General features: G+C 46.9%; 1 protein-coding gene across 1 annotated transcript in view; it reads right to left on the bottom strand.

Moving 5' to 3' along the window:
- LOC147726190 (uncharacterized) overlaps positions 1–24,839 on the bottom strand; it is a 606,971-nt gene that overhangs the window by 105,985 nt on the left and 476,147 nt on the right. The gene's annotated exons all lie outside the window — the stretch shown is intronic.

The following is a 24,839-nucleotide window of genomic DNA, read 5'->3' as shown; positions in this document are numbered from 1 at the left end:
GGGGTCTTTGACCCACCCTGGTAGATGTGAACAGAATCTTGTTTTGTGTGTCATCCGTGATTGTGTTCTAATACATATCAAGAAAAAGTATATAATCTCCATGTTAAAAATCGAAAATAGCAAAATTAGTCAATACAGTCATTTGTGTCCTGATTAATCTTTGTGTATAGGCACCTGATCACCTATGTAGCACGTTTTAATTTCATACTGTTTTCTTAATAACAATCTTTTCACGCTAATGTGTGTTATACACTGTTAAAAAGCAGAAACGAATAGATGTGAGGGGTGCATTTAACTTTTTGATACAACTATTGTGGTTTCTTTCCATTTGCGCGTTTTTATCATGAGAGGCATTAAGATAGGGTGATTTATTTGCCTCGTACGTGCGAGCACTAGATCAATTATTGTGAGAAGTTGGCCTGATATATGATGCTCACTAGTTCTAGTGATCACCTTGTATCAGTCCAACCAACCCTTATGGTGATTGGTTGTAAGTCAACCTTATGTAAATGTAAATGTACAGGAATTTATATAGCGCAAATCACCAACCGGTCTCCAAGCGCTTGCTTAGGGAACCCGTCCTGGTATTCCCCTGTGAGATAACCCCGGCAGGGTATCCGCAAGGTGAAAGTCAAGCATCCCGCCGCGATGGGCCGTTGTGGAGATTAAGCAAGCTATTGCCCAGAGTCGCAGAGTGTGAACCCGTGAATCGAGTAGGCACCGGAGCGAGAATTGTCGAGTCCATGGACATTTTAGGACTCAAGACCCCACCGAGCCGGGAATTGAACCCTGGTCCCGGGCTGACCTCTGCTTCCAGGTCTGCCTCCTCTAACCAGTGAGCCACACTTCTCCACTTATAGACCAGCTATCCTAATGGTAGCATGGACAAAGCAGTCTTAGGCTAAACTCTTTTGGCATGTGAAGCCAGCTGTTTTACCACATATAACCCCTTGAACACTAAATGAAAGGACACCACACAGGTTATTATGAAAATAAACAATATATTTATTACTAACAAAACACCTCTGAACTCTTTATGAGGTCAGAGGGCTAAGTCGATAACAAGACTCTTAAGAAAAATACGATAAGTTGCACAAATTACAATGGTGTCCTAGGGGCACGACAAACCATATACTAAGTAAATGTTATAAGGATATCGATAGAAGAAATTAAGATTCCCAGAGGCTGTAGGATCGCTGGGACTACACTACCCTAACCTTAGGTAAGGAGCAGGAGGCCCACGGGACGCGTGTGCAGAGTGTGAACTTACACGCGAGATGCGTAACAAAGTCAATGGGCAGAACAAATTACGAAAAAGGTGAGTACGGACAGGTCCGACTGGTTACGACTAAAACTACAGGATACCTGGACACTAGGAGAGTCAATCTACCTTTGAGCACCGAAATGCTCTCGTTACCTTACCCACGGGCTGCGGGTGTATAGGTGTGAAAGTGTGTTGGGTTTCCGCGTTGAAGTCAATGGAGCCTTGAAGAAAGATGCTGCAGGCGACCAGGAGGATGAAGTCCGGATCGATCCAAGGGTGGATCGAGGAAGATGGAGACCTGAAAGCAGAGGGGACAATGTTCAAAGTCACTAGCCAGTGACCGGAGTGGAACCAGGAAGGAACCAGATGCTGTTGTCGCGATCAGGTGAAGAGTGGACGCTTGACTCTGCAACCACGTGGACCAGGAGGTGTCTTCGACGACCAGGATAGAGGCACGAGCTGTCCCACGCAGGCTCTCACTGTCGGCAGTGCCTGATCCGGATTCGGAGTCAACAGGCCTTGGCAAAGGCAACCCACGCGGTGAGTGGTGATGGCGTCTGGTGCGGACCAGGAGGGTCCGGGGTGCTTCTCCTTTGCAGGGAAGCAAGGGCCAGTCTGGAGCAACCAGACCAGGGGTGTGGATTTCAAGGATTGTTGTCTAGGAGGCCACTAGCCAGCCGGCAAGTGACCAGACAACGCGTCGAGCAGCAATCAAGTAAAAGGGCCCCACGCAGATCTCGTGGATGCTGGAGGGCTGATCTTCTGTGCAGGAGCTGCTCGGGGCTGGGGCTTCTCAATCCCCAAAGCACTTTCTCGAGGATGCCTCTGAAGGGGTGCTGGAAGCGAAGTGCAGTTTCTCCAAGATGGCCGGTCCCACATGTCTCATCGCACCCACGGATCTCAGCTGTGCTGCAGATGTAGGTAGAGGTCGGAGAGGTTTGGAAGTCCGGGTCTCGTCGGGCTCTGAAGTCTGGTTCCACCAGGAAGGACGACAAAGTGAACCTCTAGGACGCTTGATGGTGCCCGCTTGTGCAGGGTGGTCACTCCTTGGCCACAAGGGAGATTTTCTTCAGTCTTCTGTGGAGCAGAACGTCGAAGTCCAGAATTTCTTCTTTGTAGTTTCAATTCAGGATAATCTAATTTGGAATGGGACCAGCTCCTTCATTTATTCTCCTAAAGGGGGCTGTACTGTGACTAGGTCCCTCCTATGGGTGGCACCAGGAAGGGGGGTGGTTACACCCCCTATCCTTTGTCCGGTTTCGCGCCAGAGCTGGGGCTGGAGTGCCCCAGCAACTGGTTTGAACCGGGGTATGCACAGGGACACCTTGTGTGCCACAGGCATTTCTCATTCCTTTCAGCCTGTCCTACCTCAATACACAAAATCCTATCTGGGGTGGTGCTAGCACCTCCCAAGGCAAGAAACCCTTTGTCCAGGCTTCCCTCGCTGGAAGTACTCCCAGCAGCAGGAGGTCAGACTTGTGTCTGTGGTGGCAGCATCCATTTTGTGATGCTGAGGCTCGGGTTAACATTAACCGGGATTCTTAGTTACATACATGTCGTGTCCCTCTCGACAAGAGTGGAATGCTACCCCCGTCGCCAGAACTGGCGAGGGGGTAGTATTGCAATTCGTATGACACCTTACTCGACATATTTTGATAATAATATGCCAAAGTTAGCAATAACCGCGAGGATTATAATGCACTTAAGAGTATATGGTATAGCGTTATCATGGAAACAGCTAAAGGACATGGTTCCGAAAGCTGCAGACAGGCTCAGCTCATGTTAGAGCACTACCTCACATAATTCCAAGCACTCTGCCTTCAGGATTGATAAGGCCTGCCATAGGAGTGACTTATAGGAGTATATGTGTCCATTTTAGGGTTAGATGTAGGTATACTATATCTAAAGCAAAGGGTGATTACACCACCTTGCCCCAGCTGTGTTACCAGCCAGTTGTGTCTGTTTAGATGGCCAGCCAGGGGAGGCATAATACATGCTGCAGCTCCTGGTAGGCCTTGGGTACACTTATGCCCTGGGTACCTATGGTACACTGTACAAGGACTTACAAGAGTGACCCAATACAAATTGGTAAATGCACCTAAAGTACATGGATGTCAATTTGGAAAGCGAACAGCTAGGCTGTGGGTCTGATTAGCAGGCCCACAGCCAGGGAAAGTCGTAAACCAGTGAAGCAAAAAGCAAAAATCTGGGGTGACCATAGGATTGCAGACTCTACTCTCCTACAATTATCACGCTCGGTTCAGAGATAGTGAATGATGGGTCAAGTTGGCGGCCGCTTTAGGCTATTGAATGGTAGGAACGTAGGTGTTTAGTCTGTTTAGCTTCAGTTTCGCCTGGATGTCTTTAACATCGCGTGAAAGCGATGGAGTTTACTTTTCGCATTCCGGTTGAGTGGACAGAAGGTTTAAGCTGGAGATTGTGGTGACCGAAGGTAAACGCTGCTATAATATTTCTTTTCACTATCGGGAAGACTTGCAAGTGTGCAATGATTCCGTTTATTTCTGCTGAAGCGCTGTGAGCTCAGGCAGTGCCCAGGGGTTGAAACGAGTGGATGTGTTTTCACATCCAGTGGGGAAGAAACAGTGACCCGCGTTGAAGTTTGAGATAATTCCTTAACGGTAAGGCAAGTCCTCGTGTTGACAAGGGTGTTGTAGAATACTTTGGCAGACACTGTTTTTCAAGAGCAATTCGCTTTTTCAGCCAATACACATTTCATTACATTCGGAGTCAGTTGAAGTTCATATTTTGAAATATTCGGCGCGCTTTGTGGATTTGAACAGCTTTTTTAATGGGAAGGTAACTTGATGTATTGGTATGTAGATATTTATTGTATTCATCGCCACAGATTACACTGGGAGATGATTGTGTAATGTTGATTTTGTATAATTTCTCCAGATCTTTTTACACCACCCGGAACCAATGCACCAGGATCCCAAGATTGTGGGATAGAGGTTGGCGACTAATGTTGAGCCAGGTAAGAAGTAGGAAACAAGATCAGGGATTAATATCCTCCAAAAGGTTGTAGATTGCAGGCGATAATGTTTTGTCTTTCAGTTTCTACCAGTTTTACGCAATTCTGCCAGAATTGGCCACGCATTAAGTTGACGTTATTGTTTCAGTAAGTCTCATTTTTTCTGTAGGACACCCTTTTGTGTTTCACTGGTGATGGTTGGCTGTTACTTCCTCAAAGTGCACTTTTTTGTTGGTAATGCCACATTATAAGGACTACATTTTTGTGCATATGGCTAATGTGTATGTGACATGTTCCTCTGTTGTTGTGTTTAAAATATTGTGTATTACATTTGTTCATTTCTACAGTTCCGCTGACGAAGGGATTTTGCATCCTGAAATGCATTGGGATAAACAACAAGGATATTCACGTCATATATTGTGTTTACATTTTGATTTCATGTATAATGTTTTTGTAACCTATGTTTACAATTGTTTGGCATACTTCATGAATTGTAATACAAATACAAAGTATGCATTGAAAATGTTATTATCAAGAAAACTTCACTATTGTTTTTTATTAAAAAGAATGTTATGGGGTTAAATTGTATGATGTTGTGTGAATTAATTGAGCAAACTCAGTTTTGCGTACCGCTGTGCTGGTAGGGGCAAGCGGTCTGGTACACTTGCTTTGTTCATTTGTTCATAGCTGAAGAGGATAGCTACCTCTTTCCCTCCCAGCACGCTTGGACAGAACATTTGGTTTCAATATTAGAAAGGTTTACATTTCATGTGCAGCCCAAACCAATATTTGCTTGTAGATACCCTCACCAGAGCCTTACCTGAACCCAGCCTGGTGAGGAGACAACCACTAGATCTATGCTGCTTCAATTGATAGGATCACATCTCCCTTCCCCTTACATCAATTAAGTGCACTTGCTTCCGATCGTACCAAGAGTCGATTATAAAGCTCTAACGTGCCATACTTATCCAATACAGTACATTCCTGTCCATTGCCCTTAAGGTGGCACCATTTTGGCCAACTCAGGCACCCTTGCACCATGCTCCTGAGGAGTCGTAAGATTTTAGCGCCTTCCCAGGTTTAGAATTCCTTGTACGTCGGGGAATGCGTAACAAACCATAGGAGTTGCCGGGGGAACACCCACTGTAAAAGCCCATGGAAAGCCTTCATTGAGCATACTAAGGCAACGCAGTGATTTGTGCCGCGTTGCCTTACTCCAGAATTTTTAAGCCGTTCAAAGCCACACAAAGTGGCTTTGTGTGGCTTCAGAAATCAGACTTAGAGGTTTGCATCACGCATGTACCACGTTGCGTGGTACAAGCATGATGCAAAGCTCTCATAAACATGCCCCAAATTGTATAAGGCTTCTCCCGCTGGAAGCAATTGCCTTTCTCCCTTCAGTGCGAAATGGACCTAAGGAAGTTCCACGAACAACTGATGACGCACCTTCTCTGCAAAGCTCCTGGTCCTGAGTCTGCCTAGGGATGTTGCCTGCTGTTTTCCTCTCCTCCTGCCTTCCTTTACCAGAAGCATCCTTCCTTTGGTTGGTCCTTTGGTTTGGGGCATCCGTCCATTGCTTTACTAAAACCATGAATACAAATAAATATTGATTATAAAAAAGTAAAAGTACACCCGCCCCCTGAATTCATACAGCTCATGTTTGGGTACAGGGGCTTATTTTTAAACACCAGAACTTCACGCAAGGCAAGAGCGAGAAAGTAGAAAGGGACAAATACGGCATTAGCAAAAGATAGGAAAACCATGACAAAGGGAGAAAACAGAGAAGAAAAATAAACACAACAGTGAGACAATGAGAAATAAATTGAAGGGTTGTAGAAGAGCAGGTCATGCGGTAGAATTAAAACTAGGTTGCTTTGGTATTTGGCAGCCCCCGCGTTCAATAGAACCAGAACTGTGACCCTGCAATTATAGTTTTTATTTTTAACATATTAAGTGTTGTTACCAAACAATGCAATATGATTTCATGCATTAATGCTGCACAAAATGTATAGTTTGGAAATGCATCCCTTGCAGTGAGAACAACCACACATTTTGTATCTAGGTATTTGCCCCCTCAAAGTTTGCATTAGTATTTATTTTGAATTAGTGCAATTAAGATAAATAAAATAATTGTTAACATAATGTTTTCTGTGCGTCCTGGTGCATATGGAATGGTATAGGGTCTTAGGGTATCCACGCAAACTCTACCACAGTGCTAAATTCCAATATATTCAGCATAATCTTACGACACCTCACTTATCGCAGGATATAAGGGGGTGACTGGATGAGGTATAAATTAACGAGGCAGCCGCGGCAGTAAGCGCAGAAAGTCACAGACCAGGTCTGAGCTTCAGGACAGTTGCCAATTACAGAACCGTCCGCACATCCACAGTAAATACTCATGTTTTGATTAATACTATTCAGATAGCATGCCACTTTTTGTGAGCAGGCCGGTTTTATCGAGTGGAACACTTCTAAAAGGTTTCTAAGAAAAAGTTTAAACATGCGAGAACAGGGAGCGAGAATACAGGGGGATGAGGTGGTGGGAGGGATGGGCATGCCAGGAAGTGGAACGAGACGCAGGAATGAAAACAAGATGCGCAGCCGCCATAATTTATTGTTAAAGAAAAAGAAATTGAGTTGGCCGACCAGTGCGCAACAAGACGCACCGCTCCCATGACTGATTGTTTTTTTTTTTTTAAAGATAAAGCGTGCATGGCGCTCTGAATGTAAGCTGTGGGAAGGGGTGCAGGCAGCAGCCTCCATTGGGATATTCTGAGATTATGTGCTCAAGTGTAACGAAGCTAGTGAACAGCTGCTCGAGCTGAGGTTAATTCTTCTTTAGATCCGACGAACCTTCATAACTTCCATTTAGCTCAAGCTTGAGAATGTCCATTATTCAAGTGGGAATTCTCAAGCTTGAGCTAAATGGAAGTTATGAAGGTTCGTCGCTGCGTAAGTGAGGTACTCCCTATGTAGAATATTATGCACATAACCAGGGCAAACCATTAGATACTGATCACAAGCGAATGTTGACATGTCCGGCTCACCATTAAGCCATCTCCTTCTGATCATGCCATCATTGACTTACTAGCCACCATCTCGTCTAATGGAAAACAATGTACTGCCTCTCTCTGTGCATTACTAGGCCAAATACACAAAAACCTCACTTAATTACTAAAGAATATATCATTCTCCAAATCCAATCAGACCATTCTTCACTCTTTTGACTATCACTACCCTTTGAAGACTTTCTCTCCAATATCCACTAAGGAGGATGCCCCTGAAGACAAATAATAGACAGGTTGAACAGGGGAGAACAACCAAGGAGAATAAAGAAAATCAAATTGGCTATAAATAATATCACATGTGCCCGTAAGGGTCACTCAATAATTCACAAGAATGGGCTAACATACAAACATTTTTTTTTATATAAAGTATATACATATTTATTGTCATTAGAAAAATTCATTTGATTAGTCAATTTTGATAAGACAATCACAAATAAATACGATCCCACATTTCACCATTCATAACCAACACTCCCCAGGAGCGGCCTGCTCCGCTCGCCGCCTGGAGGACCTATGCCGCTGTGTGATTTAATCCTATGTTCAGATTGAAATTGAACCGTAATTTACCAAAGTGCGGATGAGCACTTTGATCTTTGGATTTCTAATCCCATCCCCGGAGTCTCTTCAGTTTGTTGGAACCCAGGAGTCGCTTTATACCTCCTATTGAGCTAATTCCTATAAATACTGTGCTGACTGCTCTGCTTATCTACCATGGAGTATTTATTCTAAGGTGGATTCTCTCTTGTGTCCCACATATACTCTGGTTGCCCTGATGAAGGTGTGACCCACACGGAGTCGGACACTGAAACGCGCATTGGGTTGAACTACCTTGTGCTTACGGATCTAGCTACAACTGTTAAACCAAGAGAATGCATGAGAGCTCCCTCTTTTTGTCGATATTCACTCTCTGTATAGGATGGTATACCACTTGTAAATGTAATTGTATGGCTTATGTGATTGCCTAGAGGTTGACGACTGGCTGAGTGTTTGTGTATGTATGAAATTTGGAATGAGTGTTGGTTATGAATGGTGAAATGTGGGAAAGTATTTATATGTGATTGTCTTATCAAAATTGACTAACTAAATGAATGTTTATAATGAAAATAGAAATGTATATACTTTATATAAAAATGTTTTTGTATGTTAGCCCATTCTTATGGAATATTGAGTGACCCTTCAGGCACATGTGATATTATTTATAGCCAGGTTGATTTTCTTTAATAGCCTTTCTCTCCAATATCATCAAGACTTAAACTATAGACCACACAACATATCTGTTGTGCAAAACACTGATACACTTCCATAAATGGCACAAGAACAAAGCTACAGAAAACCTTTGCTCGTATAAACAAGCTCTCACCATACTTTCCACTAGACTTGACCATGCTAAATCGGACTACCTCCCAACAGGGCCGGACTGGCTACCGGGCGGTTGTGTGTGCTGCCGAGCAGGGGCTGATTTTATTGATGGGGACCTGCGTGTGCTGAACAAAACTCGTTTTGCCTTTTTTTATTTCAAAACGCACGCAGGTGCCCATCAACGAAATCATCCCCCACTGCAGAGAAATTAGCCCCCAGCTCGGCAGCACACAGAAACGCCCGGTAGTAGTGCCTAACTCATAGCCTTCTACGCCCTCCTCCAAATTGCCGGTAAGCCACCTTCCTAATCTTTTTAGACAACTCTCTCTGCATGCTCTCTCTCCCTCACAGACATTGTAATCTGCTCTCTTAAAAAATCACAACTTGTATGCACCTCCCTTATCTCACTGCTTACTCTTCTGCCTCTTTGCTGCTACATCCCTACTACTCCATAAAGGAGTACAACAACACCTTCCAACTTCATACCAGCATCCCCAACACAGCTCTGTCAAGGTTAGCCGTAGACTTCAGGAAATGTATCACAATATACCATGTGGTGAGTTCTAATTTACTTTAGAACTCATAACTTCAATGTAGATCAGGTAGTCCCTGTGACATCGTTCTAATAAAATTGTAATAAACACCAAAGATAGGTGTGGTGCTCCTCTTCAAAGTAAGCATGCCACATTTATTTTCAGGAAGTTTTTAGTGAGCTTTTCAGCTTTATTTTTTTTGTCCCTGAGGATTCCTTGTCACAGTTGTACTGAACTTTGTTACACATCAATCCTCTGCAGTCTAGTCCTTTTCTGGTAGCCGCATTGAAACAGCAGTGTGCAAGCAAGTATCACTTCGCTGATGCTGTTGTCATACCATGATGATTATTATTATTATGCTCAAGTTGATATCCACGGGTCTTGCTCTAGGAATTATCCTGTGGGACTCTTCTGACAGACAGTAGAAACTTTTTGGGCGCAGTTTGAGCGCCACCCAGTGGAGTTGGGTTTCGTCATCGTGGTCGGAGCAGACGCGTTGGAGCAGACGCGAGTTGGACACGAGTTGGACGTGAGTGGAGGCGGTCTATGGCGGTTTTCGGGGGCTGCTGCAGCAGCAGCAGTGGAGAACCGTGGTGGTGGGAGCATGCGAGCCGCGGGAGCCTTCGCATTTTCCAATTTGGGAACGGCGGAATTCCAGTACACCTGGTCCCTGGAGCAGATCCCACTTGAGCCCGCTTTTGCAGGTACCACGAATGGTGGCTGGGTCCTGCCTAGTGTAGCGGTGAAGCCCTGGGCAGTCCTCCAGCGGTGGGAGTGGCGGATGGGCCTCCAGCAGCGGCGAGAAGTGGCGGGAAGCGGCGGCCAAGCATTTTTATCTGCGGGCCAAGTTGTTGCCAAGTTGTTTGGCAAGTTAATACAAAAGTTGAACTCTTACAGAGCCCCTTGTTTGCCGCATCCTGTATGATCCTGGCCCTGTTGCGGCCCTGCTGTGAGTGCCCCACATCACTACATGAGTTTCTGGTCAGCTGAGACCTAGAGTTCCGAGAATAAGGCATGTTGTTGCAAGGCTGAACATTCTCACAGAGTCCTTGTTGCTATATTACTGCTATATTACTGCTGCGGCTGCTGATGTGGCCCTGTTGATATTTACCATTAAATGCTACAATCTACTACATGCTATAGTAGGTGAAAAAAGAAAATGAAAAAAAAAAACGTGGACTGCCCTCCTGTGCGGCGGGAGTGGGTCGAGCAATCTCCCCCGAGCCGTGGTCTCTTGCAGGAGCCACAAGTATTTCTGTGTGCCTACAAAGTGCTGCAAGGTGTCTTTCCTCGTGGCAGGAACATCGTTAAGCACAACTGAGAGCCTTGAGTTGTTCTCCTGTGCGGTGGGAGCAGTGAGTGGTTCTTTTGAGCGGCATGATCCAGGAGTTGCTTTCCTGTGTCTTTGTGCATCTCTGCACCTCCCTGTGTCTCCATGTGTCTCCCTATGCCTCCTTGTGAGCTGCGGCTGTGGTTAAGAAGGACTGGTTGGAGCTCCGGACTGGTTGGAGCCTAGGAGGTGTCGGAAGGGACGGGTAGGGAGCTGTTTACAGATGTGAGCTTGCAGACGCCTGGAAATTCAGCCCTAGGGGCTTCTGGGTGCCTCGTTTGACCAGTTTGATCAATTTGTGTTTGTTCAGGTCCCCAGGACTACTGGATTATTATTGGGATACCAGTTTTATTACCTTAGTAGTGTTCTTAGTGGATGTCCGATGTGCGGCGCATCGGCTCATTTGCAAATAGAAGCTACATATGTCTGGTTATACCTGTATCCTGGCCAAGGGTCTGTGACTGTGAGTTTCAAGTAATGACTGCAAAGAAACTGCGCTTGGGTAGAGTGCTATATACAAGAGCGTGTAAAAAAACGAAAGCTAATCCTTTAAGAAACAATTAATTACAAACAAATATTTTAAAAAGTTTTAATTCTATTACTTCCTTTTTCCCTAAAAAGGATATAAGTTTAATTGCAGCAGGGATGGGGGAGTTTACTCCGGAAGCTCTTGGTGAGTCTAAAGCAGCTCCTGGAAACCTACCTCCAGAAGTATCCACTAATCCTTTACCCAAAATTGGCGGATCTCGGTCTAGAGACAACCAAGATTTGGATTTTTGGGAAACTGACTCTTTTCTGGCAAATGTAACTACCCATTCTCTGGCAAATGAAGTATCTCATCCTGAAGGTGTACCTCAATTTGCCCTAAATGTTAGAGTTCCTATAGTGGAAGACTTTATGCTCCCTGAGCTTCCTGATTTCAATAATAGCTTGAATCAGCCCTCAAAGCTGCTCTGTGCACTTAATTTAGAGTCATCCAGACACCCTAACCCAGCTAATTTCCTGTCTTTCAATACCTGTGCTCCTTCTCAGGGTCATCCGGTACAAATGCAACTGTTCAGCAGTACACCCAGTCGAACAAGCATTCTAGACACACAAGGCTTGATTACACCTGATCTGTCCCTGCATTTCCATCCCTTAATTCATAATCCAGAGTCAAAAATGTTGTTGTCGGACTCATTACTCTGTTTGGAAAGAGTGTTATCTTCTATTTTAGCATTAATGGAGAAATCAGTCAATAATTCCGACTTCATTTTAGATTCTCTGTTGAAACTGTCCAAGACATTAGTTTCTGAGCAAAGCCGGGCACAGGGTAAATCTGACCTACTTTCCTCTTGTATGCCAAATATTATCAAAAGGTTTTCGCCCCTTTTAACTATAGAGGATAATTTTAACCAACCGCATCCTCTTTATATTTCCTCTCTTCGCCTTGCTAAAGGCGGGACTTTGGTGTGCAGGCTGGTAAGCCTTTATTTAAGAGGAAAAGCAAATTGAAACTGATTGAAAGCGAAGATATATTTGATGATTTACACTCCTCCATCCTCCAAGAACTTTTTGATCCTGAGAGTTTAGAGGGAGTATCTACATCTGTCGCACAAGAGAAAGAGGGTAAGCTATGTATACCCTATAGAGTGTTTCCTAGTTTTCTAAAAACAGGCATAAGTCTACCTAGGTGTTCTCCGGAGGAGGGTCTAAATGCTGGTGGCCCCTTTCTCAAAGAAAAAGATACTAAGAACAAAACTAATATCATCAGTATGAAGAAGAAAGAAAAAAGGGAAAAAAGACGAAGGATTCGTAAAAAAAGGGCACAAAGGCTTCGGTTTGACCCTAATGTAATCATTAATTTACCAATAGCCCAGGCTCAAAATGTCTTGAAGAAGGAAGATGGACTAGTTGAATGCAACGTTTTGGGACCTTGCACTCCTCTTATGAACTGGAGTACCCCAACTCATCTCTCTCACAAGCCATCTGTATCTGTTATAAGTGTGCCTCCTATTGCCCAGAGTATACTGAACCCTAATGCCTCTTTATTTGCTTCTTCTGTAGGTACAAATGTCCTCTACAATGATACTGAGAATAACTCTGAGTTATATTGTCAGCTCCGCCATTCATCTACTGTACCTTACTCCCTGGATTTTTCATTTATTTTTTAGCACAATCCATTTATGAATAGATCTCTTTTGTTAGGATGTTTTGCCGAAATTCCCGGCCTTTAAATGATCCGAAGCAATGACCTTGCTCTGGTTCAGGTCCAAAAGTATAATAATCGTAGGGGAGCTAGAGTAACATTTACATCGCAAACTATCTCCCATCTTATAATGTTGCATAGTGATAAATTACGTTGTGGCATTGATGTTCTTATTCCTGAAGCAGAGTTAGCTCCAAAAAAAGTGGTTCAAAACCAAAAGTCTAATTCACATTCTGAAGTCACTAACAGGGGCCTCCTCCATACGAAGAGAGAACGTATTTTACAGGTTACCTTAGGAATTGAAGACAGGAGGGTTTCGCTAGTCGCAGAGGAAAAGACTCAGTTCGATTCTTCTATAAGTGAGGAAGATAAAAAATGGAGTTGGGTGGCAGGCGCCCTGAATAAAAACAAATCCTTAGATTTAAAATGTGGAAATTCCTCCTAGCGGGGATATCTGTGTAATATCTTGGAACGCAGCCGGCCTAAACTCCAATAAAGATAAACTCTCATTATTGAAGGACCAGAGGCCGGATATAATTTGCCTACAAGAGACCTGGATCACAATGGATTGGTCCACTGAAGATTATATAGTGCTGAGCCGGCCTGCGTTTCAAGTGAATAGAGGACATGCTAAAGGAGGAATCTCTATTTTGCTCAGCACAAATTTTAGTTGGTCTTATAAAGAATTCTTTCATGAGTCCAACTTGTTTCAGGCATTTAAGTTATATCTTAAGGATTCTGAAGATCACATAAATACTCTGTTAATTGTAAACACATATCTTTCTCCAGATGCTTCCCATGCTCACCTATTAAAAGATCTATTTGTTTTTATCTCTTCTATTCTGGAAAGGTAAGATTGTAAGTCTCTAATGGTATTAGGTGATATGAATGCTAAAGTCTCTTCACGCAGCATAAGGGTATTTTCTAACATCGAAAGAAATGAAGCCCTAAAAATCCCCACTGCCCAATTTCTGAATAAAAGCAGGAAAGACAAAAGAGGCATTTTATTACTTGAAGGCTTGAGAAGCTTAGATCTTATGATAGCTAATGGAAGGTTAGGAAATTATATTCCTGCAAACTATACACATAAGGCCCCAACAAGGAATTCTATTATAGATGCTCTATTTGTCTCCTCTGAGTTTTTTTGTAATCTCATAAGTATGGAAGGTTTGGGATCTGTGTTGAACGATCATATGTGGATCTGTTTTAAATTTAATTATACTTGTGCTAAGGTAGGTCCATGGAATTTTAAAGGCAGTAATGTAGGGTTTAATGTAAATAATGGTAGAATTCACTGGAACACTCAAACGACAGTCATAGTAAAAGCAAACTTAACAGCTCTAATAAAAGATCAACACCATCTAGTTTTGCATGAATTTGATTCGCTTCAAATTGATCTTTTGGAAGTTTTTTCCCGTAATATTGGTTCTTTGGCAGCATTATGTAAATCTTCGCGTACTCCAACTAAACAGAAATCTTATTTTAATCCAATGCTCATCTTAACTAGGGAAATTAACAAATTGGTGAGGGCCCAGTTCCTGAACTTTTCTAATGAACGTAGTAATTTATTCAATTTATTGAAGAGGAAAAGGCAGAGGAAAAACGCTCTCTGAAGCAATTAAAGGAAGATGGTGCACCAAAACTTCGGGAAGCGACGGTTTCCTCCCGGAGTTTTATCAAGCATTCATGGGCACGCTTCCCCTCCTCCTGTTGCAGGTCTACCTCGAGGCGTTTGAACGCAGAGTTCTCCCCCCGAGTATTGAACCGGGGGAAATATGCATGATCCTAAAGCCTGGAGGAGATGCTCATGAGCCCTCATCGTATAGTTCGATTACAATGATAAACACGGATGTTAAAATCTTATGCTAAGTGCCCTACATGCCTGACTTGGTCCATGAGGACCAGTTTGGGTTCATACCGGGAAGAAACACGGCGATGAATCTGCGCGGGCGTAGTCATATCATGCATGAGGTGCATGGTCGAGAGTAATATATGGTATTGGTCTCCATCGACCTTGCCAAGGCGTTCGACACAGTAGATTGGGGATACCTTCAAGAGGTAAAACGCGCTGTGGGGTTAGGCCCTAAATTTTGACGCTGGATTTGCATCCTGTATACAGCGCCCCGCGCAAGGGTTAAACTTGGGAGAGCAAGATTGGAGGACTGGCATCTGGGAAGGGGCACCCATCAGGGGTGTCCCCTCTTGCCCTTATGGTTTGCCCTGGCCATTGCTTGCCCTGGCCATAGAGCCCTTCGCGGTCCGGATTAGGAACGATGGGGAATCACATTGGGTGGCACGAGTCATATAATTTCCCTATATGCTGATGATGCCCTGTTTTACTTGACTTCTCCCTGGGACGCACTACTGGTCCTGCTGCACCACTTAGACAGATTTGGTGAGGTCTCTGGCTTGCGACTCAACCGCGGGAGGTCCCTGAACTTCCCATTGGCGGGATTGGCTTTGGTGCCCCTGGGGAGCATTCAGACCTGGGACTGCGCTGGGAACAGGTGGGATTCTGCTATCTTGGGATACAGGTGGCCCCGACGGACACACAGGCGTTAGCCCGGAATGTGGACCGCATAATCGCGTCTCTACAACAATCGGTGACATTCTGGAATACTCTTCCACTGTCATTGATGGGTAGGCTGGCCATCTCTAAGATGGTGATGCTTCCAAGGACGCTATATTCACTCCAGAATTCCCTATGTCCGCTACTGCTTTGTGTTTTAAAAACCCTCCACATGCTGCTCACGTCCCCACTTTGGGCGGGCAGGCGCAGCACAGTAGCCCTCAGCACTGTTGTACGAAGCTATGAGGAGGGGGGTTTGGAAGCCCCAAGCTTCGACTTATATTATTTTGCGGCCCAATTGGCTGTCAGACACGGATAATTGGGAGAAACGCCTTCTCTCTGGCAGGGAGGATACTCAGGCACTGCAGGAGACTCTTATGCAGAGCAGAGGGTCCGACGCATCTCTTCCCTACATAGTGCGACACACAGCCGGTATATGGCAGCGTTTGGACAAAAAAATCCTATGGAAAGCGCCCTTTCACAGGGAGCTCTCGGTTTGGATACTCGCCCCTTTCATAGACATGGGGCGATACATGTCCTTTCAACCTTGGAGGGAGGGTAGATGCGAAGTTCTTGCCGACCTTTTTCCTAACGAGACCTTCCTCACCTACAATCAGGCAGCAGGGAATTTTAACCTCAGGCAGGGTCAATTCCTACATTTCCGTGGAATTCAGGACATAGTGAAAACCACTTGGCCACAGTTCCCGAATATTCCATCCCTCACGCATACCCTAGATATCATGCTCATGTGCGGTACAGGTTGCAAACTGATCTCTCTCCTCTACAAGGCTATGAAACAAGACTCTGCCCCTCCGGTGATGCCATCTCTGGCTGCATGGGAGAAGGATCTCTCTCTTCAGCTGGAGGAGAAACAATGGGCACGCATAGGCGCCCTTACGCGTAGAGTCCCCTGCAATGCCCGGTTTAAATTAATGCATTTTAACTTCCTGCACCGTACCTACCTAACCACGGTATACCTGAACCGCATTTCACATGACAAGGGAGATAGATGCCCTAGATGCGCCACAGAGAAAGTGAGCTTTTTTTTATTTAGCCTGGGATTGTTTACTGGTCAAGCAGTTTTGGGGGGAGGTGGTGGGCAGGATTGTTGAGGCCACAGGCATTCGAATGCAGCCTGAACCTCTGAATTGTTTACTTGCATTTGTCCGGAAGCCAAAGAATAGGAAACTCCCATATAAGCTCCTACAACTAAGCGCGGGGACACACTGTACCTAGTGTAACCAGGCGCTATATAAAAGGCGTTTATTATTATTACTAATGCTGGTATTAACTTACACGGGGCTTGCGATGGTTCCTCTAACAACTTATCCTGTCACCTGCAAGGTTCACCAGCTGCAGTGATTAATCCAATTTTTGGACAACTTTCGAATGGGAGTTACCTCATGTTGAACGATCACAGCTGCTGTGGCATGTTGCCAGGTATACCATATCTAGTAACTGTGTCATCCAGGGTCACTTGCTGTATGCAAGTATTATTTCCAAAAACCAAGACAGTCAGGGAGTCGCCTTTATGGCCTTCACTGAACATCTCTTCTATAAGAATTGATACTCTTAGCAGAATGAAAGCCATTCTTTTGCAAAAAACTGTGCCACTGACCTCGGCCACAGACCTATGATCTACAAGTCGCAAGGACTTCTGCCGAGATACATGCCCTTTTTGAATACAAACTGCCCTGTACATTTCTCAGAAATGTTAAGTCGTATCTTAAACATATCTGATATCTGATACGCACACAACTGCAAGGAACTCTTCAACATCGTGAAAGAGCTATCCAACCCCCGCGCAGGAAACAACGACATCACCCCATCGCAAGACCTCTGCAACTCCCTCGCTTCATACTTCCACAACAAGATCGCGGACATACACAACAGCTTCAACAACCAACCAACGCACACCAAGACCGAACAACCACCCCCCACCACCACCCTCCACGCCTGGACCCCGATCAGCACCGAAGTCACCATCCGCACGATGAACTCCATCCACTCCGGATCACCGACCGACCCCTGCCCTCACCACGTCTTCAACAAGGCTGACGCTGTCATCGCACCCCACCTGCGAGACATCATCAACACATCCTTTGACACCGCCACCTTCCCTGAGAGCTGGAAGCACGCCAAACTCAGCGCTCTACTCAAGAAACCCACAGCGGACCCCACCGAACTCAAGAATTACCGCCCCATCTCGCTCCTCCCGTTTCCAGCCAAAGTCATCGAGAAGACCGTCAACAAGCAGATGGCCGCCTTCCTCGAGACGAATGGATCCCTCGACCCCTCACAGTCCGGCTTCCGAGCCAATCACAGCACCGAGACCGCCCTCATCGCCGCCACCGATGACATCCGAGCCCTGATGGACAACGGAGAAACAGCGGCCCTCATCCTCCTAGACCTCTCCGCGGCATTCGACACTGTCTGCCACCGCACCCTAGTACAGCGCCTCAGCAACGTCGGAATCCAGGACAAGGCGCTGGAATGGATCATCTCCTTCCTCGACGGAAGAACACAGAGAGTCCGCCTACCACCGTACAAGTCAGAGGCCACCGAAGTCATCTGCGGCGTCCCTCAAGGATCCTCTCTGAGCCCCACCCTCTTCAATGTCTACATGAGCCCCCTCGCGGCCATCGCACGCCAACACAACCTCAACATAATCTCCTACGCCGACGACACCCAGCTGATCCTCTCCCTGACCAACGACCCCGCCGCCGCCAGAGCCAACCTGCACGAAGGGATGAAAGAGGTAGCCGAGTGGATGACGACCAGCCGCCTGAAACTGAACTCGGACAAGACGGAGGTCCTCATCCTGGGCTCCTCACCCTCCGCCTGGGACGACTCCTGGTGGCCTCCCGCCCTGGGCACCGCACCCAAACCGACAGACCATGCACGCAACCTGGGCTTCATCCTGGACTCCTCCCTCTCCATGACCAGGCAAGTCAACAACGTCTCCTCGGCATGCTTCAACATCCTACGCCAACAAGCAACTAAAACAACCAAAAAATATCCCGGATTGCTCATTTGCTAAATTCAGGGACGTGACGAAGGAAGAGATAATAGATATCATGAGACAGGTAAAAACCGGCTCTTCCTTAGATCCCTGCCCCCCCAAAATTCTCTTTCCAATAAATGACTTGGTTAGTGAAGTTATCACTCCAATCTGCAACGCCATGTTCCATTCTGGCATCTTCCCAGACAAGTTAAAAAATACACTACTGAAACCCCTCCTCAAAAAGAGTGGATTAGAGAAAACAATCCTTAAAAATTACAGACCCATCGCTAGCCTGCCTTTTCTGGCCAAAATTGTGGAAAAAGCTATGAACAGCCAATTAGCTGAGTATATTGAACAGAACAATCTCTTGGACGAGTCTCAGTTTGGATTTCGCAAACTCCATGGAACGGAGACCGCTCTCATAAAGGCTGCCGATGATATAAGAACCATCAGAGACCAAGGAGGAACAGCGATATTGGTCCTACTGGATCTCTCGGCAGCCTTCGACACGGTCAATCATGCGGTTTTGATTGACCGTGTCGAAGAGATGGGCATTTGCTCACTGGCCAAGGAGCTTTTAGCCTCCTTTCTGTCGAACAGGACGCAGGCAGTGACCTTGGGCGAATTTCAATCCACCGAGCTCGCCCTCCCATGTGGCGTTCCGCAAGGCTCATCCCTAAGTCCGACACTTTTTAACATCTATGTGTCGGACTTAGCTAGGGTAATTAAGAACTACCGGATGAGCCTTACCTCATACGCCGACGACACCCAACTGGTGATCGCAATCAAGAACGACGTTGAAGAAGTAGCTGCCAGCTTCCAGGAAGGTATGGTGGCTATTAAGGATTGGATGGCCGAGAACTGTTTGCGCCTCAATTCAGAAAAAACAGAGGTAATGATCTTCGGAAAATTATCCCCACATTGGTCCAATATATGGTGGCCAACTTCGCTTGGAGCCCCCCCAGAACCGGTACATAAAGTTAGGAATCTGGGAATTGTCTTTGACGACAACCTCAGTTTTGCTAACCATGCCAACCAGGTAGCGTCTTCTGCTTTTTACAAGCTTAAGATCATTAGAAAAATCCTGCCATTTTTACCCGAAAGTACAAGGAAAACAGTGGTGACCTCACTAGTACTCTCGTCACTTGACTATTGTAATGGACTCTTTGTAAACGCGCAGGCAAGGGTGGTGGCCAAACTGCAGCTTATTCAAAATGCTGCTGCAAGGCTGCTAGCAGGCATCCCCAGATTTCAATCTACCAAACAAGCAATAAGAAACCTCCACTGGTTAACGGTGAGGAACCGCATTAGATTCAAAACCTTGTGTCTCACCTTTAAAGCTCTTAAGGGTCACGGCCCAGCGTTTCTTAAACAGAAATTATGTCATTACCTCCCGAAAAGATCTCTCCGATCGGAACAGAGACTTCTTCTGGTTGTGCCACGAACTAGGACTGTTAAATGGGGCGATCGATGCTTCATTAACTCCGCAGCCAAACTTTGGAACACGCTTCCAATCGAACTAAAATCGGCACCCTCATTACTTCAATTTAGAAAACTGGTAAAAACCTGGCTATTTGACCAATAAACCGCTCAGCACAACTCTCCCCTAGGTAGACACCACGATTAACCTGAGATCGCTAGCCTAAGTCACAGCGCCAAGACACCTACGGGTATATGTTGCGCTTTAGAAATGTTTAAAATAAATAAATAAATGCGCATGCTATGGAAGATCTTCTGGTGGATCCCCACCGAGACCAGGAAGACCGTCACCCAGGCCCTCGTCACTAGCCGACTGGACTACGGCAACGCCCTCTACGCCGGTACCACCGCCAAGCTCCAGAAGAGACTCCAGCGGATCCAGAACGCCTCAGCCAGACTCATCCTCGACATCCCACGAACCAGCCACATCTCCGGACATCTGAGAGACCTTCACTGGCTCCCCGTCAACAAAAGAATCACCTTCCGCCTCCTCACCCACGCACACAAAGCCCTACACGACCAAGGCCCGAGCTACCTCAACAGCCGAATCAACTTCTACGCTCCCAAACGCCACCTCCGATCAGCCAACCACGCCCTCGCCGCCGTCCCCCGCATCCGAAGAGCGACTACAGGAGGAAGGTCCTTCTCCTACCTGGCCGCCAAGACCTGGAACTCCCTCCCGACCGACCTGCGCCTGACCCAAGACCACCTCTCCTTCAGGAAGAAGCTGAAGACCTGGCTGTTCGAGCAGTAGCGGCACCCCCCCCACCCCCAGCGCCTTGAGACCCTACGGGTATGTAGCGCGCTCTATAAATGTCATTGATTGATTGATTGATGGCTATTTTTGAGCCTGAGAGGAGAATCTTGCATTTTGGTAGCTTCCTAATGGCACAAGACATGGTGAAGGATTTACTTATGTTTATTTTGAGACCTCTCTCATACATGTACGTGGAGAATCTGCTCACTGCTCTTTGTAAACCCATTTGGGTTCTCGCCATGATAACTGCATCATCTGCATAAAGGAGTATCGGTACTGGGGATTTTTTGATCCTGGGATAATCAAACTGTTCTTCCGTGAGGTGGGATGCAACACTGTTTATGTAAAGATTGAAAAGGAAGGGCGCTAGTATGCATCCCTGTCTGACGCCCATTTGAATGTCAAACTTGGCGGTACATTCGCCCTTTGTTCCATACCTCACCCTAGCCCCGGCACCCCTATATAATTCTCTTATAAAGACCAACAAGTCGGGGTCTATGCCTAGTTGCGCTAATGTAGTCCATAGTTTTTCGTGGTTCAGACAATCAAAGGCCGAACTTAGGTCCACGAAACATAAAAACAAATTTTCCTTTTTGGCATGATGTATTTGGAAACAATTAATGCTAAGTTAAGGCCTTGTTCTGTGGTACCTAGCCCAGCCCAAACCCATATTGGAATCGTGAAAGCGCACCTTTTTCTTCCACCCATGACTGCAGTCTATTGAGTATGACTCTCCCCACAACCTTCATTAGTGAATCCAACAAGGATATAGGTCTATAGCATTTTCGATCACTACGATCGCCTTTTTTAAAAATGAGAATAACAATGGCCTCCTGCCATGTATTAAAAAACCTGTTCCTATTAGAGCTGTTTAAAACATTTGTTAAAAGTGGGGCCCATAATTCTAAGTTTGATTTATATACATCTATTGGTACCCCATCTGGTCCCGGGGCTTTCCCTAGCTGCACTATTTTTAATGGCCTGTTGCACCTCTGCTAGTGAGAATTTAACATTTAGTGGAAAGGTTTTTTGGGCATTATCCTGCGTTCCAATTATCTCCTCACTACTCTCGTTCACATTTAAGGTGTCTTTCTTGTACAGCTCGGTGAAATGGGTAACCCATGCATTCTCTGTAATAGCTATTTCTACAGTATTTGAAACTTTATTTGTGAAGAACGGTGCGTTCACAGCCTTCCAAAATCCTGTGTTATCTTTTGTCATGCTTGCTTTATGTAAGACCTGCCATGCTTGACCTGACCTGGTCAGAGCTGGTCGCTCCTCCCGCACCATCGCTGATAAGTATTAAGCTTGCATTCCTGCCCCAGCTTTGTATTGAGCTTGAGCTTGTATTCACGCCCCTGCTTTGTATTGAGCTGTAATTGTAGTATTGAGCTGTAATTGTATTGCCCCTGTAATTATTGTGCCTGCATTTGGTTTTGCTCCGTCCTCCGCCGCGCTCCCTGCCGCTGATCCGGCCCCACCCCCGCTCCCTCCAGCTTGACCGCTCCCCTCCCCACTCTCCACCCCGCTCCCCCCTCCCAGCTGCTGCTCCCTCCCACTGGAACCAAAAGAAGTGATCGCCGAAGCGGGGAGCTGTGACACGACCTGACCTGGTCAGAGCCGGTCGCTCCTTCCGCACCATCGCTGATAAGTATTGAGCTTGCATTCCTGCCCCTGCTTTGTATTGAGCTTGAGCTTGAGCTTGTATTCGTGCCCCTGCTTTGTATTGAGCTGTAATTGTAGTATTGAGCTGTAATTGTATTGCCCCTGTAATTATTGTGCCTGCATTTGGTTTTGCTCCGTCCTCTGCCTGCTGAGCTGGCCCCACCCCGCTCCCTCCAGCTTGACCGCTCTCCTCCCCACTCGCCACCCCGCTCCCGCCTCCCAGCTGTTCCTCCCTCGCTCCGCCGCCCTCTACTCTCCACTTATGGCAGAGTCGCGTACACGCAGCGTTCACACGCAGCAGGCGCGCCAAAGGTAAGCCCGTCTTCACCCGTCCGTGCCTGGCCCGTGCCCAGCACTAGACCCCCTGGCCCCCTCAAAATCCACTCCACCCGCCTAACGTACGACGCCACAACCCTCTCTGCACTCAACACAGGCCGTCTCCCCGACTGCCACCAAGCCGCCCCAGGATGCGCCCATGGACCCTTCACCTGTCAATCCTGCAAGTTCTGCTGCATCAGGACCCACACTACATTCACAAACGCCAAACAGAGCTCCGACAATAACCACCTGAAGTGCATCCTGCTCAACACCCGCTCGGTCCACAGACACGCCATTGAATTATGGAACCTACTAGACACCACAACGCCGGACGTCGCCTTTCTTACAGAAACCTGGATGAACGCCTCATCAGCGTCCGACATCGCCATAGCCATCCCGGACGGTTTCAAGATCATCCGAAAGGACCGCATCAACCAAACAGGAGGAGGAATCGCCATCGTCCACAAGAACTCCATCCGCATCACGACCAGCTCTGACGACACCCTCACAGCCGCCGAACACCTTCACTTCCAGATACACATCGACCCCAAGACCACACTTAGAGGCACCCTCATCTACAGACCACCAGGACCCCGCACACAATTCAGCGAAGACATCACTGACTTTATCAGCCCACACGCCCTCCCCTCCGAGGACTACATTCTCCTAGGGGACCTCAACTTCCACCTGGAAAAGAACAACGACAGCAACACCACCACCCTTCTGGACAACCTCGCCAATCTCGGACTCAAACAACTGGTAAACACCTCCACCCGCTACGCCGGACACACGCTCGACCCAATCTTCTCCTCCAGCAAGCACGTCTCCTTCAATCACGCCACAGGACTCCACTGGACGGACCACAGCTGGACAACCTCGCCAATCTCGGACTCAAACAACTGGTAAACACCCTCACCCACTACGCCGGACACACGCTCGACCCAATCTTCTCCTCCAGAAAGCACGTCTCCTTCAATCACGCCACAGGACTCCACTGGACGGACCACAGCTGCGTCCATTTCAACTTCAGAAAGACCACGACTCACCACCACCCACAACAAGTCCCCCGCAGAAACTGGAACAAAATCACAACCGACCAGCTCACCGCATCGCTAAACCAAAACCCTCCCGCCAAATCTTCGGACCCAAATCAAGCAGCCATCAATCTCGCACAATGGATCACCCACTGCGCTGACGAATTAGCGCCCCTGAAAAACTATCACAACAAGCCAGTTAGCAAAAAAGCCTCCTGGTTCAATGACGACCTCAAGAACTCCAAAAAGAACTGCCGCACCCTCGAGAAAGCCTGGCGAAAAAACCCAACCACAGACAAGATGACCGCCCTCAAGGACGCCACCCGCAAACACCACCAGCTGATCCGATCCACCAAGAAATCAGCATTCAAGGATCGACTCGACAACAACGCCCTCAACAGCAAGGAACTCTTCAGCATCGTCAAAGAGCTTACCAATCCCAGCGCCGGCACCAACGACATCACTCTCTCTGTAAATTGTAATGTAAATTGATACTTGTATAGCGCACTACTTACCCGCAAGCGTCTCAAGGCGCTTGTACGAATACCGCTGTGGAACCCATCCTGGCTTTCCCTGTGAGGTGTCCACTCCTGGGCACCCCAAAGGTGGAGGCCAGGCATCCTTAGCGTTGTGGGGGCCGTTGTGGAGATTAAGCAAGCTATTGCCCAGAGTTGCAGAGTGGGACTCCATGATTGGAATAGGCACCGAGGCGAGAATTATCAGGTCCATGGAATTTTTTAGCCCAAGACCCGCCGAGGCGGGGAATTGAACCCTGGTCCCGGGCCAGACCTCTGCATCAGGGTCTGCCGCTCTAACCATTGAGCCACACTTCTCCACTCCTCTCTCAAGACCTCTGCGACTCTCTAGCCTCATTCTTCCACAGCAAAATCGCTGACATACATAACAGCTTCGGCGACCAGTCCACCCCCCTCACCACCGATCTGAAGCCCACCACCACCCTCTGCGCCTGGAACCCGATCCGCACCGAAGACACCATCCGCTTGATGAACTCTATTCACTCCGGATCACCGACTGACCGACTGATCACCGACTGACCCATGCCCCCACCACATCTTCAACAAGGCCGACTCCATCGTCGCACCCTATCTCCGTGTTATCATCAACTGCTCCCTCAACACCACTGCCTTCCCGGAAAGCTGGAAACATGCTGAACTCAGTGCCCTCCTGAAGAAACCTACAGCAGACCCCACTGAACTTAAGAACCACCGCCCCATCTCGCTTCTCCCTTTCCCCGCCAAAGTCATAGAGAAGACCG

This window comes from Lissotriton vulgaris, chromosome 3_1 (genome assembly GCF_964263255.1).
Source record: "Lissotriton vulgaris chromosome 3_1, aLisVul1.2, whole genome shotgun sequence".
Classification (NCBI taxonomy): Eukaryota; Metazoa; Chordata; class Amphibia; order Caudata; family Salamandridae; genus Lissotriton; species Lissotriton vulgaris.
The sequence above is the reverse complement of the archived record's forward strand: the minus strand, read 5'-3'. Positions and strand labels throughout refer to the sequence as shown.